The sequence below is a fragment of the Carassius gibelio genome, chromosome A3 (assembly GCF_023724105.1).
Source record: "Carassius gibelio isolate Cgi1373 ecotype wild population from Czech Republic chromosome A3, carGib1.2-hapl.c, whole genome shotgun sequence".
In the NCBI taxonomy this organism is placed as follows: domain Eukaryota; kingdom Metazoa; phylum Chordata; class Actinopteri; order Cypriniformes; family Cyprinidae; genus Carassius; species Carassius gibelio.
Window position 1 is genome coordinate 3615258 of NC_068373.1, and position 19721 is coordinate 3634978.

The following is a 19721-nucleotide window of genomic DNA, read 5'->3' on the forward strand; positions in this document are numbered from 1 at the left end:
GGACAGGTTGGGACAAACAGACACAGTAAACAAAAAAACATGTTAATTACAATGTTCAATGCACATTCAATAACATACATTTTAAAACCATACATTTAACTGCATACAGACAAAATTAAGATATAAAAGAATTATGTATTTTCTTTTTTACAAAATAAAGTACATTGATTAAAAAAATACTATACACTATTAACATCAGTTTTCATTTAATACATAAGACAATTACTTACCCAACTGAGGGTGAAACATCACAATTCACTTTAAACTAACTTCAATATATGATACATTTATGTTTATGCAATACTTGTGTCACGCTGGTAAATGAAGGATCCAAAAAGCAGAGATGACAGGAATAACAGTCTTTAATGAAATTATAAATAACAAAAGGCAGTCCGTCTCTTCAGCACACAGAACTGGTAAATAGAAACTTGAACAAACGGAAAGACTCCTGTCTCGATGAGTAACAGAACAGGTTTTTGTAAAAAAAATATTTTAATTATGGAGAAATAACAATTGTTCAATTAAATTACACACAATTGCTATATGTTAGGGACATAAAATAGTATAATTTGTAGTTTCATTAAAACACATGCTATATGATAACTTTCTATACAGCTCTTTTGAATGTTTTTGACATGACTTTGTCAAAATTTAACTAGACCTACAATTTACAATGAAATATCATGACTTCTTCGTGGTTGGTGTTTACAATCTTTTTTCATTCTGTAACCTACTTGTTTTACAAAATCTCAGCACTAGTGTTATATGCTATTGCTTTGACAGCTTTGATAATATTCGGAACTGATAGCCAATTATTATTATTATTATTATTATTATTATCATCATAATCATTTATTAATTTTTTGCCTTACTGAATGTGATATCCTTTCAGCAATAAAATGCCCATCGGCTCATTTGAATACTGTCAGTTAGTTAACTTACAGGTAAACATAATAATACTATGAATAAACTGTTAATCCTAAACTTAAATGTCCAGTTTATTTACTTTCTACAGTTTCAAATTAAGTGTAAAAGACAAGTCCAAAGACGCTTTTAACAACTGGATCTGGCAACACAAAAGCTGCTCCTGCGCTCTCACTCACAGCTTTGTCTCAGACCTAATTCACTCCAGCAGCTTTCAATACTGACCCTAAACATTCTTCTAAACTTAAATATACATGCAGACATGTATATGAGGACTGTTAAACAGCACATTAGTCAATTGATGAACAAATGTGATTTTTAACAAATATTTATTTCCCGAGGTCCGGACCTTTGTTACCGCAGCTGGATAGGACTCCGCGTGTATCCACGTGGCTAAAAAAACTTCAATGCACTTTTGATACATTTTAGGCAAAACACAAACCCCCTGACTCACATCTATTCCACATCCATGGGCTTGCTGATCGATTATATTTTTGTTTTCTTCTCTTTCACCTCACTAACCTAAATAATTTAACGACCTTACATAGTATGATAAAAATACACCCAACATACTGTATGCTAAAAACAAGCAGATTGAACAAATATCCTTAATAATGCTTAATTACATACAAAAAAAATCCATTATTACTTAGCACATGTGCAACAATTAGCCTATTTGTATTATCCAAAAGTTTGCATTTTAATATTGTTATACGACTCACCGGCGCTTCCAAACATCCAAGCTAGATCTTCGTGATCCGTTCACTTCTTCTTCTGTGATTTGCGGCAGCTTAGACACTTCAAAGGTGTATTTCCCTTCTCTTCTTCTTGTATATTTTGAAGACAATTTCAAGGTGCATTACCGCCACCTGCTGGTTAGAAGTATGACCCAAGTTCGCCGCTGCCTGATCATTTAAGTTAATCATTTTAAGAGCACACTCAGAATTTGTGCTCTGCATTTAACCCATCCGAAATGCACACACACAGAGCAGTGAACACACACACACACACTGTGAACACACACCCGGAGCAGTGGGCAGCCATTTATGCTGCGGCGCCCGGGGAGCAGTTGGGGGTTCGATGCCTTGCTCAAGGGCACCTAAGTCGTGGTATTGAAGGTGGAGAGAGAACTGTACATGCACACTCCCACCCACAATTCCGTCCGGCCCGAGACTAGAACCCACAACCCTTCGATTGGGAGTCCTACCCTCTAACCATTAGGCCACGACTTCCCCTTAAATCCTTTATCCTTGAAAGCTAAATACGATAGGCGCTCTCTTTATTATCAGCATGTTTCTTCTTTCTAACAAGAAGAAGAAAAAGTCAGGCAAATCTACTACGGCCTTTTTATCAGGACCCAATACCGCATGGGGCCCGTTTGCATATCTCTGCCCTCATCACTCACAAACTCATTCAGTACGGAGTTAGACGCACTAGCAGGAAATCCGTTTCACAGGTAAGTCCTTGATTATTCACATATTTTGTAACAGGCTTATTTTGCATCACTCTATCCATAACCATACCTGTCAAGTTTTGGATTTGAAAATAAGGGAAATTTTCCGGCACCCACCGCGAGCAGTCCCACCACCCCAACAAAGCTCCAGTATCCCTTACATTTTAAGACAGGTGTTATAGCCCAAATGAAAACACAAACTGGTATATATGAAGAGCATTTATTTAAAGGCTTATTAGCATATTTTCTGTTAATTTAACATTGCTTGTCTTTACATTTACATTTTATTTTCATTCCACACATTCTTTTCATTTCGTAGGCTACTGCTTTTCTTTTACAGCTTTTCTTTTCATAACTTTTCTTTTACTCTTTTAGTGAGTTGTTGTACAAATTTGTTGAAGACTTTGCATTCTTTAAAAAAGTAAATTCGCTGTCCCATTTATCACGATATTTACACATGGGTTTTGGTTTTTTGGCAGGTGTGCTTTCACTCTCTATCGTAGCATCCATCATCCGTCTCTGTTTTTTCTTTTGTTGTTGTTTTCCCCGCGTTATAACTCATGTCATCTGACCTCACACACCCCTCGGGACAGGCTACTACAGGTGCCAGTTATCGCGAGACTAGTGACAGAGCTCAGATTGGGAATGGGTTTTTTATTATTATTTGATTAATAACGAAGGTTAAAATTAAAAAAATAAAATACGGGAGATTTACGGGAAAATACTAATACGGGAGGACGGCGGGAAAGAAGGGTAAAATACGTGACTTTCCCGGCCAAAACGGGATACTTGACAGGTATGTCCATAACCATTAAACATTTATACAGATGCATTAACAAACATACCACATTTAACCATATATTCAATAAAGCAGTAACGTTACCAAGCGCCATTATCTTTACAGCGCAGTTCACGGTATATGATGAAAGTCTTACTGTTATTATTTTTATATTGAATATGCTGTAGTGTTTCACAGTAAAGGCCACTGTAATTCGTAAATCTTTACTCTTAAACAGCTATAACATTAAAAACACACATTTGCTTAACATATAGGCTGCGTTTGCCTATATCGGCGTCGCCGCTATTGTTCCCTCTCCATATCCGCTTATCTGTGCTTTTCACGCACATTGCTGCATTATGCTTTTAATTCCATTCTCTTTCCCAAATCCACAGTTTACGATGTTTAAATATTTTATAGTACAGCTACTTTTAACACAATACTTGAAATCATATAACTTGTTTTCCTCCGTCGATTTTGAACTGGACTCAAAACTGTTTATCAGCCATGTCAAACTAAAAGTCCCATTGTTTGACGTTACCTTCTGTACTCCCACGTTATAAGTAGGCTACATTTTCATACTATTACAGATCTTTTAGTAACACGTTCATACTTATTTTGCATGTACGCCCACAAATAACATTTTCATTATATATGTACCTTTTATTAATGTATATTAGCTAACTTATATAAAATGTCTGATCACTTCCTTTGGTTCACTACAACACACTATTACATGCATTTTTTTATGCTCCTCAAATCATTTGTAACATACTACCAACAAAATAAACGCACTATTAAAAAATCTTTGCCAGATTTTGCAATTTCACTCTTTAGTTTTGCTGTAGTTTATTTTTATTTACTTTATTCTACTTTTTTGCCCCCAGAATGGCTACTCCATATACTCGTCCAGGAAGAATTACGTGCAAATGCATTCAGACCCGTGTGATAAATAAAGCTGAAACATTTATATACACACAACAGTCTAAAATTGAACCTGCAACATACAGGACAACTTCATTCTGTGCCCTCACGAATAATGCCTTGACCTACCTACACAAAAGATCTGGCCCAGACCCCGAATTTGAGGGAGCTAGCTACATTTTAAAGAATGTGACCGTCTCTACCAGAGATGGGCTACCACATTTACTAGTCGGGCCAGCAACACAGAAATTTCGTACATAAGATGCACTCTGTCCACCCTCTAAACCCATATCTGGCAACGAAGACAACATGTACTTTATGCATGGATATATTACTCTTCAAGGCCAAGTGAAAAAAGTGAGTACCTTTTATCACTCTGTTTCTCTTATTCATACTACTTCTGCAAAAATACATTTCACGTAACTATACATTTTATACGTTATATATATATACTTGTCCCTGCTCAAAATAAACTTATTATGGTTCTTATCTTTTAACATTTTTGCCACCGCCTCTGTACTTCCACAGCTACAAAAAGTGAGGATGACACGATCCTCGATTTCCATTTTAAATTTAAAGCTGCTGTGTGGTCCTGATCAACTTGATATCTCCCTGTGGAAAGAAGAAGCTCTTTGTGGCTTACACATTGGAGATGACGTAGAGATCACCCACCTTTATGGTGACAAGGTGCCTCGAGGAAGGATCGTTTTCATTCTTCTCGGTACACAACTGTTAAGGTAATCATAATACAATCTTTACAAAAATGTAAAGACACACTGTATATCTATTTATCTATCTATCATGTAACACACACAAGCAAATACAATACAAATTATACACTCCTATTATACAAATCTCACAATTACTAGAAACAAACAACATTACACATACCAAGATGTTTGGTGTAATAATATTGACTTTCTTTTCTTTTCTTTTTTTTCTTTTTTTTTACAAATTAAGGAAACTCCACGGACAAAACAAGAAATCGAAGTTTTGGGAGTATCTCAAGCAGATGACACCTACACTCTTCTTAGCACTGATGATGAAGTCTACACAGTTTCGGCAGAGTTTTACACTGGAAACTTCACCAGTCTCATTGAACAATTACCCATGAAGATTCTTGTGGAGCATATCAACAACAGAGTCGTTGGTGTCAAAGCATTACTTTAAGCTTTACTTAACCTGGACTCTTAGAATTTTTCATTTTATGTCCATTCATTTTTTTGTACTTTGCACTTTTTAATATATACCTTTCTTGTACATTTTATTGCATTTAAACACATAATTTCTTGCATTTTTGTAACCTTTTTGCATTTCTAAAATGTATATTAAAACTACTTTTTGGAAACAAAACTAAATCTTACTTATGGCACTTAAAAAGCTTGATCACTTAAATTATGCACTATACTACCATTAACTACACACTTATTTGCGAAGTACATAGTAAAAAACGACACTATGAATCCTTATTCATGACAATTTTTTTTTAAAGTAACCACAATCAATGTCTATGTACTGTTACTCTACATGTGTAGAAGTAGAAATGGAAGTATCACAACAGCCCCGCAATCTGGTCTTTTGTGCTATTGATCGCATCATCTTAAAACCTTTTAATGGTATTAACGCTTTATTTTTTCTATAATACATGATTACAACAGTCTATAACAAATATTACTTCCATTGTCTGAGAAAAATTGCGCCCCTACAGTTCCCATACCCGGGAGAGATTAAGGGGGGAGGAGTCTGGTTTACTTTCACTTTTAAATCGGTTAAAAAAGTAAATAATACAATTTCCCTCAAACTGACAATCTAAACCAACATATCTGATTATTACAGGGGTCAGGGCTCATTAATAATTTATTTCTGGGCAGAGAGCAGTCAGAAAGACGAGAGAAGAATCAGCTGCTGGAGGCATTGTCTCCACGGAGCTCACAACGAGCGAATTTATTCTTATTTAAGACCTTATCTTCTTACCTTTAAGACCCAATCTACCCGTTAGAACACACCAAGAGCTAAATTCAGATTTTTCTGAACTGTTTAACGTAATAACATCGCGATGTATTTCTCTGAACACTTGAAGAGAATTCACAGCCTGACATGGTAAAGCAGGGAACACTGCGACCAAAATGGTCGCATATGCATCACTGATTATTTTTTTACCTACTTATGTGTTATGCTATGATTTAATATGAGCATTTATTAAAACAGAAATGTGTATTTTAAGAATACGTTTTATAACGTGCTCCGAGCATTCAACACATCGAGTTGGCTTCAGCCCCGCTCTGCGGGAAAGCTGAACTGAGCAGCTGGTGACTCGCGCTGTGTTCGGTGCGAGAGAGAGCCGCGTCTCGCGAACAGGGACGGCAACACTGAACCGAGCTCTCCTTCAGTCCTCCTGCTCCTGAACAAACAAATACGAATCGCAGTTTAAATAAACAGAAAAAAAGAGCGAAAAGCGAAAGAGCTCAATACAGCACTGCAGTGTTCTGGTGTTCAGGACGCAAGCAGAGACGCGTCTCAGAGTCTTCTTGCTTTTGTACTGACAACAAATACATACAAAATATGTCGAAATACCCGTGTTGGAAAGTGTGTTCGAAAGAGTATGTGGTTATGTCTTAAGTAAAAGTAAAGAGTTGCAAAAATATCGGATGTGTATCATTATAATGGATGCGTTTGTCTCTTAAGGCGACCGCGTCTAATTTACTAGCTCTGCTGCAGTGTCTTTAATGTATGAAAATGAAAGTAAATCAATCACTGCTCTTGATTGAATTACCTTGTAGTACAATAATTTATGCAAAGTCAATCCAAAAATCAGATAGAATTGTTTTACTAGTGTGCAGGCCATTAGTTCATTTATGTAAGTGAGAATGGCAAAATAGTGATCTGTGAAATATTATACCCAAAAATTCTTTATACTGTAGGCTACCAGTGAAATAGATTTAAAAAAAATTAGGGACCTGACCATGTTTTGCTTAAGTGTTTCTTTCTTTAATTGCTAATGCAACCTTTTCACACCACAGACTGAACCAAATTAAGCATTGCTTGCTTATTAACTGTTCAACAAAGTATTGATAGTTGTGTAAATATTGTCATACTGACAGCTGCCTGAAGTTTTGGTTGATTCCATTACATATCTTTTTATCAAAGTTATCCAACATTATAAAGATGAATTTTTTCTGAGTTATTGTCATATTTTATTACCGATTTCTAAACTACTGCAAATAAACTGTGATAATCTGAGAAATGCTGAAGGTGTCTGAATACATTTTGGTTTGATTATGTATTTTATTTTACAGTGAAGACTATGCAGTGCTATTTTAAATTAACAAAAACAAACTTAAAAAAATGTAAACATTATGTAAATAGCACAAATAAATAAATAGAATAAACATTCAGTACAAATTTAACAATTTTAAATGTCCCACTGTACAACCTGCACCGGGGCAACTTTAACCCCTGCTACAAGACGGAGAAATGCACTGTGTGTACTGTAAGAAATAGAACAAGGCATGTGGTTTAAAAGATGGCTAATCCACCCATTAGAACACAAGAAGAGCAGAATTCAGGTGTTTTTGAGCTGTGTATGTATGCAAAATGAAATATCAGCGCAATACAGCTTATGAATACTGGAAGGAAAATAAGTCACGACAGCCTTTTAAATTAAAACAGTGCAGCGAATCAACCCAATCAATTAGAAGAATATAATATAGAGATCAAAATGAGTGCCTGTGTGTTCTTTTTGTCTTAGGTGAAAATAACATCTATCTCTCCAGCTTCAGAGGACAGTGATTCTAGCTTTTCGTCGGTAGATTGGACAAATCAAGTTCACGATTATTTCAAAATTCATAATAGCTTGGCGAATATAAATGAAAACAGCCACGTGAACATAAACTGAAAATAAATCGACAATAGGTATTGATGCTGGATTGAATATTAAAAGAGGCAGCATTTACCAGATGCTTTCAGTATGTTGTCCACACGATGGCGCCACAGGATAAATACTAAATACTTCAAGCTATATTCAGAGACAAAGCAGTTCATACAAGTGAATACATAAATTGCCTATTTATGTATTCCTTCTGTGAGTACTATTATATGCACAACATGAAAATAGATAACTTACATAGTGTCCCTTCTTTAATTTTTCAGTAATGTGTGATAACTTGAGAAATATGTTGTCAGTAAAATAAGATCAAATTGAATGGTATTTAGAAGATTATAGTTTTTTTTCATGCATTATTACTATATTGGGCCTTATTTAAATTTATTTAAAAAAAAGGAATATTTATAAATGTATATTTATGCACATAAATAAATTTGAAATATTACATGAGTTTGAATGAGTTTAAATTGATTAGAAATAGTTCACAGAAGCAAAGTTAAATTGACTCTAATGGGATTTGGAGCTTGGCTCATCTGAAAATCCTGTCAATTAAAGTCTATGGGATTTTTTTTTATGTTTAATATTTATTTTTATGAAAACCGTAAGTCCAATCAGTTAGAAAAGATATAGCACACCTCATCTGTTCAAAGACTTGAAAAAACTTCATTTATGTGCATAAATAAAAAAAGAATAAATATTCATAATTTTTTATAAACTTTCATAAAACCCAATATAGTAATTATGCAAAAACGATAATCTCCTAGATACCATTAAATTTGATCAGATTTTAATAGTATTGCCAATATTTTTATCAAGTTATCACACATTACTGAAAAAGTGAAGAAGGGACACTGATAGTTATCTATTTTCATGTTGTGCATATAATAGTACTAACAATAGGACTCATAATTTACTTGAAAAGATACATGTCCAATGTGTAACTGCATCATCTATACACACCATTGTGCTTGGACCCCTTATGATCACCTTGATTTAAACTGCATTGTTTCTATTAACTTGTCTGTCGTTGCCCACAACGCGACAGTGACAGGACTGTGAAATACATACACGAGAAAAATAGGCATGACTTATTTCACATCCAGCTAGACAACCCTGTCGTAGCTTTTATCATAGCCCAGGCTTTTTATTAAAAAAGAACAGCAAGGGACCATGGAAATAAAATATTACAGGTGTATTTCTTTTTTTTTTTTTTGCAGTGGGGCAGCTCAAGAATGTTGTGCACACAAGTCCTGTGGCTCTTTTGCCCCATGGCCAAGCCAACATCAAAGTTAGTTCACTAACTTTTAATTCTAGTTATGTTGGCTTGGCAACAAGCCAACATACTGTTATGCTATTTAAACTTCTCCTTCTTATTATTTTTCTGAGACTAAACGCTACTCCTCCTAGGGCTTTAAAGCCACAAGCCCCAAACTCGGCAGACACCTGCGGGATAGAGCGGTGCTTGTTGCTATATCTTTCAGACTGATCAGACTTAAAGTTTTTTTAAAATAAATTTTTAAATATCAATTCCTATAGACTTCCATTGTCTGAGAAAAATCGCGCCCCTACTGGTTGCAATACCCAGAGTTTTGTTTACTTTCACTTTTGCATTGGTTTAAAATACAAGTAAATAATACAATTTCCTTCAAACTGACAAGCTAAACCAACATATCTGATTATTACAGGGGTCAGGGCTCATTAATAATTGATTTCTGGGCAGAGAGCAGTCAGAAAGATGAGAGAACAATCAGCTGCTGGTCTCTCCACGGAGCTCACAACGAGCGAATTCATTCTTATTTAAGACCTTTTAAAACGGCGATTGCACGCAATCTACTCGTTAGGACACACCAAGAGCTAAATTCAGATGTTTCTGAACTGTTTAATAGAGTTGGGGTACTCGAACTTGGACTCGGACTCGAGTCCAATTTTGAATGAACTCGGACTTGTCACGCACTCGGGTGAATTTGTACTCGGACTTGACACGGACTTGAACATTTTGGACTCGGAAAATATTCCGAGTACAGTCGAGTCCGTGTCATGTGTAACAATAAAACCAGAATAAAATTGAGATGATAAATTAATGAATGTCTCCCCTTCTGTCATTTTACTGCACCACACCGGCAGGCAGCAGTAGCATATCATCTCATGCTTGCAGACGAAACACACGCACCACTCACTGGATATCAATGTGGATTAGTGATGGGAAGTTCGATTCGTTTCCGCGAACCGGTTCTTTCGGACGGTTTGATTCAATAAACCAGTTGAAAAAAACAGTTCACCGGTTCTTTTACGCTCGACGTAATGACTGGCATTGGCGATGACGTTATGGCATCAAGTCTATCAAACATTCAAATATATAAAGTCACTAATCATAACTTCAGTCAGTTAAAACCTCATAATCATGAAAAGTTTACAATTATGTTTTGCAACAACACACCCAAATACAGTAACAGCAATAATGTGCATACGAGGATTTAAGTCTTGAAGATATAAAGTAAATAAATTAGGTGTCATCAGCGCAGAAACCATGACCCACTTACTATACATAATCCATTGCCATGTATTTGTTATTAAATGAACTTACGTTTCGTCAGATTGCCCTTCATTCAAGCCCTCGGTTTACCCGCACTCATAACATTACTAGTACAGAATCAGTTCAGAATCAATCACCAAAAGAATCAGTTCGGTTCAGACGCGCTGTGAGTCAGTCGGCTTCACGCTGAATCACGCATGCGCAGTATCATCAGCTCCTCGGTTCTCGAATTGGACGCGTCCGAAAGAAACGGTTTTCGGTTCAGTTTACTGATGATCCGAAAACCGATGCAACCAATTCTTGACTCGAAAACGAGAATCGCTCAAACCGGCACGTGCTGCAGTTCAGTATCATCAGCTGCTCTACTCGTGTTCATGTTCTGTTTACTACAAACTCAATTTGTGAATCTGTCAACATTAACTATAAATACAGTACAGATATTTCATAAATCATACCTTATTCATATTAAACATGGAGTCTTTAGAGTCTTAATTATTGTCCAACTTCCCTGAAAACCCCTTTGGCCCATACATAATTTACAATATACAGATTAGAAACATGTATCTTAAAAAAAAAATAAACTATATATATATATATATATATATATATATATATATATATATATATATATATATTAGTTATTTTATCACACTTTCCAATGTTTAAAAAAATACTTGAAAAATTACACGCATGCGCAGTATCATCAGTTCATCGGTTCTCAAATCGGACGCGTCCGAAAGAAACGGTTTTCGGTTCAGTGTACTGGTGATCCGTGAAATTCATAATGTCATCATTAAGGATCTCCTCATTGGCTGCACTTTACCTCTGTCAAATGTGGGGGAGAGGCATTAAATAACTGAAATGTCAGCTTTAACTGGAGGACAATATAGTGTGATACAATAATAAAACAGGTTCATTTGTATTTTTATGCACTTGTAATACAATAAAAACCTTTGAAACCTTTTTTGATAGGAAACTAGTTCTGTTGACATAAAATAAAAATGTTCAATGGCAATGACTAGATGTAACAGTGGTATTTTGTTTAATAAATTTTTATATTGCCATTGGTTTAATGGGTTGAAAGTTTAAAATATTAATAGAATGTAAAAATGTACAATACCAATTCATAATCTTTTTTAATTTAATTACTTTCTGGACTCGGGCAGACTCGACTCGAACTCGGCCTTTAAGAACTCTCACTTGAGTCCAACTCGGCCCCTTTTGGACTCGGACTCGGACTTGGACTCGATGTTTGTGGACTTGGTCTTGACTCGTACTCGACAAAGGTGGACTCAGACCCAACTCTAGCTAGTAATGCTAGACACATGCTAGTCACATGCTAATAATGCTAGAAACATACTAGCAACATGCTAATCATGCTAAAATCATCCTAGAAAACATGCTAATAATGCTAAATTCATGCTAGCAACATGCTAATCATGCTAGAAACATGCTAGCAACATGTTAGTCGCATGTTAGTCATGCTAGAAACATGCTAACAACATGCTAATCATGCTAGAAACATGTTAGCAAAATGTTAATCATACTAAAATCATGCTAGCAACATGCTAGTCGCATGCTAGTCATGCTAGAAACTTGCTAGCAACATGCTAATTATGCTAGAAACATGCTAGCAACATGCTAGTCGCATGCTAGTCATGCTAAAAACATGCTAGAAACATGTTAATCATGCTAGAAACATGTTATCAAAATGTTAATCATAATAAAATCATGCTAGCAACATGTTAATCATGATAGAAACATGCTAGCAACATGCTAATCATACTAAAATAATGCTAGCAACATGCTAGTCACATGCTAATCATGCTAGAAAAATGCTAACAAAATGCTAGTCACATTCTAGTCATGCTAGAAACATGTTAGCAACATGCTAATCATGCTAGAAACATGCTAGTTGAATGCTAATCATGCTAGAAACATGCTAGCAACATGCTTATGCTAAAATTATGCTAGCAACATGTTAGTCGCATGCTAATAATGCTAGAGACATGCTAGGAACATGCTAATAATGCTAAAATAATGCTAACAACATGCTAGTCGCATGCTAGTCATCATAGAAACATGCTAATAACATGTTAATCATGCTAAAATCATGCTAGCAACATGCTAATAATCAAACTAGCAATTTCCTAGTCGCATGTTAGTCATGTTTGAAACATGCTAGCAACATGCTAATCATGGTAAAATCATGCTAGCAACATGCTAATCAAACTAGGAACTTGCTAGTCACATGCTAGTTATGCTAGAAAAATGCTAGCAACATGCTAATCATGCTAGAAACATGCTAGCAACATGTAAATAATGCTAGAAACATGTTAGCAACAATGCTAATCATGCTAGAAACATACTAACAACATGCTAGTTGCATGTTAATCATGCTAGAAACATGCTAGCAAAATGTTATTCATGCTAGAAACATGCTATCGACATGCTAGCAACATGATAATCATGCTAGAAACATGTTAAAAACATGCTAACAACATGTTAATCATGTTAGAAACATGCTAGTGACATGCTAGGAACATGTTAATCACGCTAGGAACATGGTAGCAAACATGCAAATCATGCTAGAAACATGCTAGCGACATGCTATTCGCATGTTAATAATGCAAGAAACATGCTAGCATCATGCTAATGATGTTAGCAACATGCTAGTCGCATGCTAGAAACATCCTAGCAACATGCTAATGATGTTAGCAACATGCTAGTCGCATGCTAGTCATGCTAGAAACATGCTAGCGACATGTTAAAAATATGTTAATCATGCTAGAAACATGCTAGCAATGTGCTAGTCAAATGCTAATCATGCTAGAAACATGCTAGCGACATGCTAGTCATTTTAACAAAATGCTAGTAACTTGCTAATCATGATAGAAACATGCTAGCAACATGCTAGCAGCATGTTAATCATGCTAGAAACATGCTAGAAACATCGTAGCGACATGCTAGTCATGCTAGAAACATGGTAGCGACATGCTAGTAATGCTAACAACATGCTAGTAACTTGCTAATCATGCTAGAAACATGTTAAGTCACATACATTCTTTCTGTCAAACTAATCTATCTATCATTTTTTCTTTAGAACTAATCTATATCATTCTTTCTAACTAATCTATCTGTCATTCTTTCTAACTAATATTTCTTTCTTTCTTTCAACTAATCTTTCAATCTAACTTTAAGCAATAAACTTCTAACTTCTTTAAACTTCTTCAAACTTTCTCGTCAGGCTTTCTCAAACCAACTTAAAGTTTGTCTCAACAAACTTTTTTTTCTAGTTTCAAGCCAACATACTGTTATGCTATTTAAACTTTTTTTTTTTTTATTATGTTGGCTTGGCAACAAGCCAACATACTGTTATGCTATTTAAACTTCTTCTTTTTCTTCTTATTATTTTTCTGACAGAAATTCTAAACGCTACTCCTCCTAGGGCTTTAAATCCACAAGCCCCAAACTCGGCAGACACCTGCGGGATAGAGCGGTGGTGTGTGCTATATCTTTTTATATCTTTTTAAAGTTTTTTTTTTAATTAATTTTTAAATGTCAAAATACATTACCCATAGACTTACATTATCTAAGAAAAATTGCGCCCCTAGTTGCAATACCCGATCTAAGGTTTACTTTCACTTTTAAAGTGAGTGAAGTGAGTGAAGTGACATTCAGCCAAGTATGGTGACCCATACTCAGAATTTGTGCTCTGCATTTAACCCATCCGAAATGCACACACACAGAGCAGTGAACACACACACACACACACTGTGAGCACACACCCAGAGCAGTGGGCAGCCATTTATGCTGCGGCGCCCGGGGAGCAGTTGGGGGGTTCGATGCCTTGCTCAAGGGCACCTAAGTCGTGGTATTGAAGGTGGAGAGAGAACTGTACATGCACTCCCCCCACCCACAATTCCGTCCGGCCCGAGACTAGAACCCACAACCCTTCGATTGGGAGTCCTCATTGATAATTTATTTCTGGGCAGAGAGCAGTCAGAAAGGCGAGAATCGCTGCTTCTCAGCTCAGGCATTGTCTATACGGAGCTCACAACGAGGGAATTTATTCTTAAGATCTTTTATTATTAAATTATATCGGCGATTGCACGCAATCCACATGTTAGAACACACCAAGAGCTAAATTCAGATGTTTCTGAACTGTTTAAAGTAATAACATGATATATTCGCGGCAGCCAAATGTCCGCGAGCTCGCGATGTATTTCTCTGAACACTTCAAGTCCACATGACAGCCGCGTTTCGGGGCGAGATCGGACAAATAAATAGGCAACACATTTCATTCACACTGACAAGCTAAACCAACATATGTTATTATTACCGGGTCAGATCTCATTTATAAATTATGTCTCTGGCCAAAGAACAGCGAGAAAGACGAGAGAGAAATGAGCGCTTCATCAGCATTTTTTAAGCGCTTCCAAAAATAATATCACAGCGAATTGCACTAATCCACCCATTAGAACACAACAAGAGCAGAATTCAGGTGTTTTTGAACTGTTTATGTGTGCAAAATGAAATATAATTTGACAGCGTGATACAGCTTATGAATACTGGAAGGAAAAAAAGTCACGACATCCTTTTAACTCTGGAGTCGATTAATGCATATACCCTTTTTGAGTCATTTTCTCCTGATAACCCCAACAATTACTTAAATTACACTTTCAGTTTTAATCGTACAGATAAGAGCAATACATCAATCGAATCTGTAAAGGGTCTACTTTTTTTTGGATACAAACATAATAACAACAAAACTTTGTGCACTTATAAAATAAAGATAACAAACAAGGTGCGCTGTCTGCAGCTTTTGTCTTCGCTGATCTTCATTTACAAACACGTCATTAAAATGAACTGTAACTCCATGAATACTCAACGAAGAGACATGAGAGATATATCTATAGAAAGCTTTCAAACAAGTATTCTGTGATAAAGTACACGATGTCCTTTTTTCACGTCTCCCTTCATTATATCTAATGTGTATGGAAGGCCAAGAGGGTCAAATACACGTGAATTTTAACGCGTCAACAACATGTTAAAAATGTGTATTTCACGCGTAGACAACACGTATTTAACGCGTTAAATGCGTGTTGTTTACTCGTGAAAAATCAGCGGGTATTTAACGTGTATTTCACGTGTTAAATTCATGTGAAATACACGTGAAGTACGCGTTAAAAATCAGTTTGAAGAGGTCAATGTCATTGGCTGCTGAGGACTTGGGTCAAACTACTTCTGTGAGCTTAGAGGGGTGTACCATTCATAGACAGGCAACCACCATTTAACATGCTATAAATCAGCTTATTCAGCCTAATTATTTAGTCTTTTTTCTTTTCTGTTTTATATAGCCTATAGAAATAATATATTTAAGTTTCAGTTTTAGGAAATATTTATTTTTTAATAAATATTAATTAAAATTTTGTGGTGATAGTATAAAGTTTATAAAAGTTACTGTATTTTGTAATGAAACAGGACTTTTTGTTTAGCTCTTGACTCACCAAAGTATACTATATATAGTGTCCCTTCTTTAATTTTTCAGTAGTGTGATAACTTAAAATATGTTGTCAGTACTATTAAAATAACATCAAATTGAATGGTATTTAGGACATTATGGTTTTTGCATGACTTATTTCGCAATCAGCTAGACAACCCTGTCGTAGCTGTTATCATAGCCTAGGCTTTTTATTAAAAAAGAAAACAGCAAGGGGACCATGGAAAAAGACTGTTGCAGGTGTATTTTTTTATGGTATTATTATTTTTATTTTTTTGCAGCGGGGCAACTCAAGAATGTTAGGCACACAAGTACTGTGGCTCTTTTGCCCCATGGCCAAGATGGCCAAGCCAACATCAAAGTTAGTTCACTAACTTTTAATTCTAGTTATTCTTATTCTTCTGAGACAAAAATTTCTGACTCCAAATACTCCTAGAGCTTTAAGGAGATATTCACCAAAAAATGTAACCTTGTCAATAACTGCTTCTCAATAAAACCACTGTAGTACAATTCTCTGGACTCTCTAGGTCAATAATTATGAAAAAACGATTAACTTACCCCTTTGGATAGCCATAACAATGTTATGTCATAATGACATTATGTAATTTGGAAAATGGTGTGACCAAAAGCCTATAAATCCTAAACGATAACGGAGTCAGCACATGCAGCACATGATTCTGAAGAAGCATGCAAACTTTTATGGAGATAACTGATAGGTGCTCATAGCTGAGGCAGTAGCTGTGAAAAAGGTGTAAAAATGCTGTATTTTTTATTCCCATGAAATATCTGGAAACGGCCCTCTCCTTGCCTGATTTATGTACAATTTCACAGAATTAGGTGAGCATGTGTGTCGCATGATTCTAAACAAGTCTTTTCTTCCCTGACTGACATGTTTCCAGGTTTGATAAATATTTTTTAATCAGCAGCTCAAACATGATGTTTTTTTTTGTTTTAAAGGCATGTACTAGACCTTTTTTATTAGGAATTCAAGCACGTAGTGCTGAAACCCTACTGTAATTTTTAGAATGGCCAAGGATCAGCAATCTCCATGTAAAACTGATCAGGCAGAACAAACTGTAAGTTCTAGAGACTTAAAACTTGGAGGCATGGTAGTACTCACATTATCTACAAAGTCACCAATGATCGCCCCAGTCAGCCTGATGGGGAGTTACAGTAATCAAAAGTATGAGATCATTTATAACTCCTAAACAAGTAGTCTCAAACTTGATTGCTGGAGGGCCACAGGTCTCCACAGTTTTTCTCCAACTGTTTAAAAACATACTTTTGGGTACTAGTCCTCGAAAAACCCACTGCAGTACAATTCTCTGTACTCTCTAGATCAATAATTATCAAAGCACTGTTTAACTTTTGGATTTGAACATTTATAACAGTGCCATTTAATAGTATGGTCTTTACTCACTGTACCCAAAGACTTATGACTCCTAAAAGGGAAGTCATGGCCGAATGGTTAGAGTCGGACTGGCAATCGAAAAGTTGTGAGTTCGAGTCTCGGGCCGGCAGGAATTGTAGGTGGGGGAGTGCATGTACAGTTCTCTCTCCACGTTCAATACCACGACTGAGGTGCCCTTGAGCAAGTTTTTTTACAAAGCTCATCGTACTGAAAAAGTGAGGTGTGCTCTGATTGGCCAGCTATCCAGTGAGATGTGATTGGCTGAATGACCTTGTAACGGAAATGTTACGCCCCTTGATATACTGTGATGCATGTCCCGGCACGACCAAACAAAACCCATTATAAACTAGGCATTTGTTGCATCCAGTGGTGACAATTACTGAATATAATGACTTATACTGTCTTTTTACATGTTGTGTCACCCTGCATAAACATAAAACTATGTCTGCATTGCTGATCGGAGAAAAAAGACAAACAACAAGCGCTACTCTACACTACTCAAAACTTTAAATCATCAGTGGCAAATTATTTAAATATGTGAACGTACTTAGAGACTGTGAGTCTGGCATTGTAGTGACAATCGTCATCATCATCCTCCATAAAATGCGCCGCACACTTCTGAATATTTGTCTTGAAACGGTGTTGTAAATACAACTTAACCACTGATTTTTAGTTGTGTCCTCTTTTGGAAAACCCAACAAAGTAGTTTCGCTTTCACAACAAAACTGTGTCTCCACAAAATGGCAGCAGCGGCAACAGCTAGAATGAAAGGTTACGCTGCCTTACCAACTTGTGACTTGGTGACTTGGACTCCAGTTGACTCGAGTCGCTATTTTTAGGACTTGAGACTTGACTCGGACTTGGAAGTTAAAGACTCGGGACTTGACTTGACTTGAGACACGATGACTTGAATGACTTGAGTGTTAATTACATCATGTTTTCAGTTTGAATATAAAATATATAAATTATTTTTTAAAAGAAAGTTGATTACTCAGCTGGAGCGCAGGCTGAGAATAGTGTCGTGACTGGATCAGGACACTATCATCAGTCATGCCCTCTCTACCTTACACACACCACGCCCACTTAAATCAGATATCACATCACATCAACATGTCAGCCTGAGAGGTACCGAGGGTCATCGCTTTTGTCTTCAATAGTTCGCGCGTGGAAAACGCTAGTCGCGCCGCTTTCTCCGTCTTTCCAAAGCGCTCGGGCAGAAGTGCTCCTGGGGCGTCTGTCGTTGCTAAGCATCCATGACACGCTCTCTCTCAATGAAAACGCGGAAATTTCAGCAAAGGATAAATGGATTTGCAGCACAAAAAATCGCTCGCAGTAGCTCTGCTACTAAATTCATTTTAAAATGGCAATCCATATACAGCTATGAACAGCTGTTCCTTCATCTTAGCTGAGCTTTCAACGTTGATACGAGAAAGGATGAAGCTGATTGGTTAGTTATTGTCACATGACCTGCGGTGCGCTTGCGGCATTCTGAAAAGTTTAGATGTTGAGCGCGTTGCTTCCATTATAAGCGCGCATACCGCGCGCCTACATTGGAAATAACGAACTTGCGCGCACAAAATACGTGATGTGAACAGCCCCTAATGATCCGCTAGCAGGCCGGCGGCGCTAGGGTTGGGCTAAGGGTGCATAAGCCCCGAATATTTTGTTACCTTGTCTTTCTCATAGAGCAAAACAATTGATCAGAAAAACAAATGTAGCTGCCGCGATTACCCAGTCATGACAAGTGCATATTACATACATATATATATATATATATATATATACACAGTACAGAATATATATATGACGTATTTTCAGTTGTTTCATACTTTTTTGTTATGTACAGTACAGACCAAAAGTTTGGACACACCGTCTCATTCAAAGAGTTTTCTTTATTTTCATGACTATTGACTATTGTAGAGTCACACTGAAGGCATCAAGGGCTATTTGAGCAAGAAGGAGAGTGATGGGGTGCAGCACCAGATGATCTGGCCTCCACAGTCACCGGACCTGAACCCAATCGAGATGGTTTAGGGGTGAGCTGGACCGCAGACAGAAGGCAAAAGGGCCAACAAGTGCTAAGCATCTCTCGGGGAACTCCTTCAAGACTGTTGGAAGACCATTTCAGGTGACTACCTCTTGAAGTTCATCAAGAGAATGGCAAGAGTGTGCAAAGCAGTAATCAAAACAAAAAGTGGCTACTTTGAAGAACCTACAATATTACATATTTTCGGTTGTTTCACACTTGTTTGTTATGTATATAATTCCATATATAATTCCACATGTGTTAATTCATAGTTTTGATGCCTTCA

At 36.5% G+C, this 19721-nt stretch overlaps 1 long non-coding RNA gene across 1 annotated transcript; it reads left to right on the forward strand.

The window, feature by feature from the left end:
- Positions 1-2199: 2199 nt before the first annotated feature.
- Positions 2200-5524, forward strand: LOC127944147 (uncharacterized). The gene is made up of 3 exons (XR_008150282.1): positions 2200-2380; positions 4043-4436; positions 4608-5524. It is a non-coding gene; the product is annotated as an uncharacterized LOC127944147 (long non-coding RNA).
- Positions 5525-19721: the final 14197 nt, after the last annotated feature.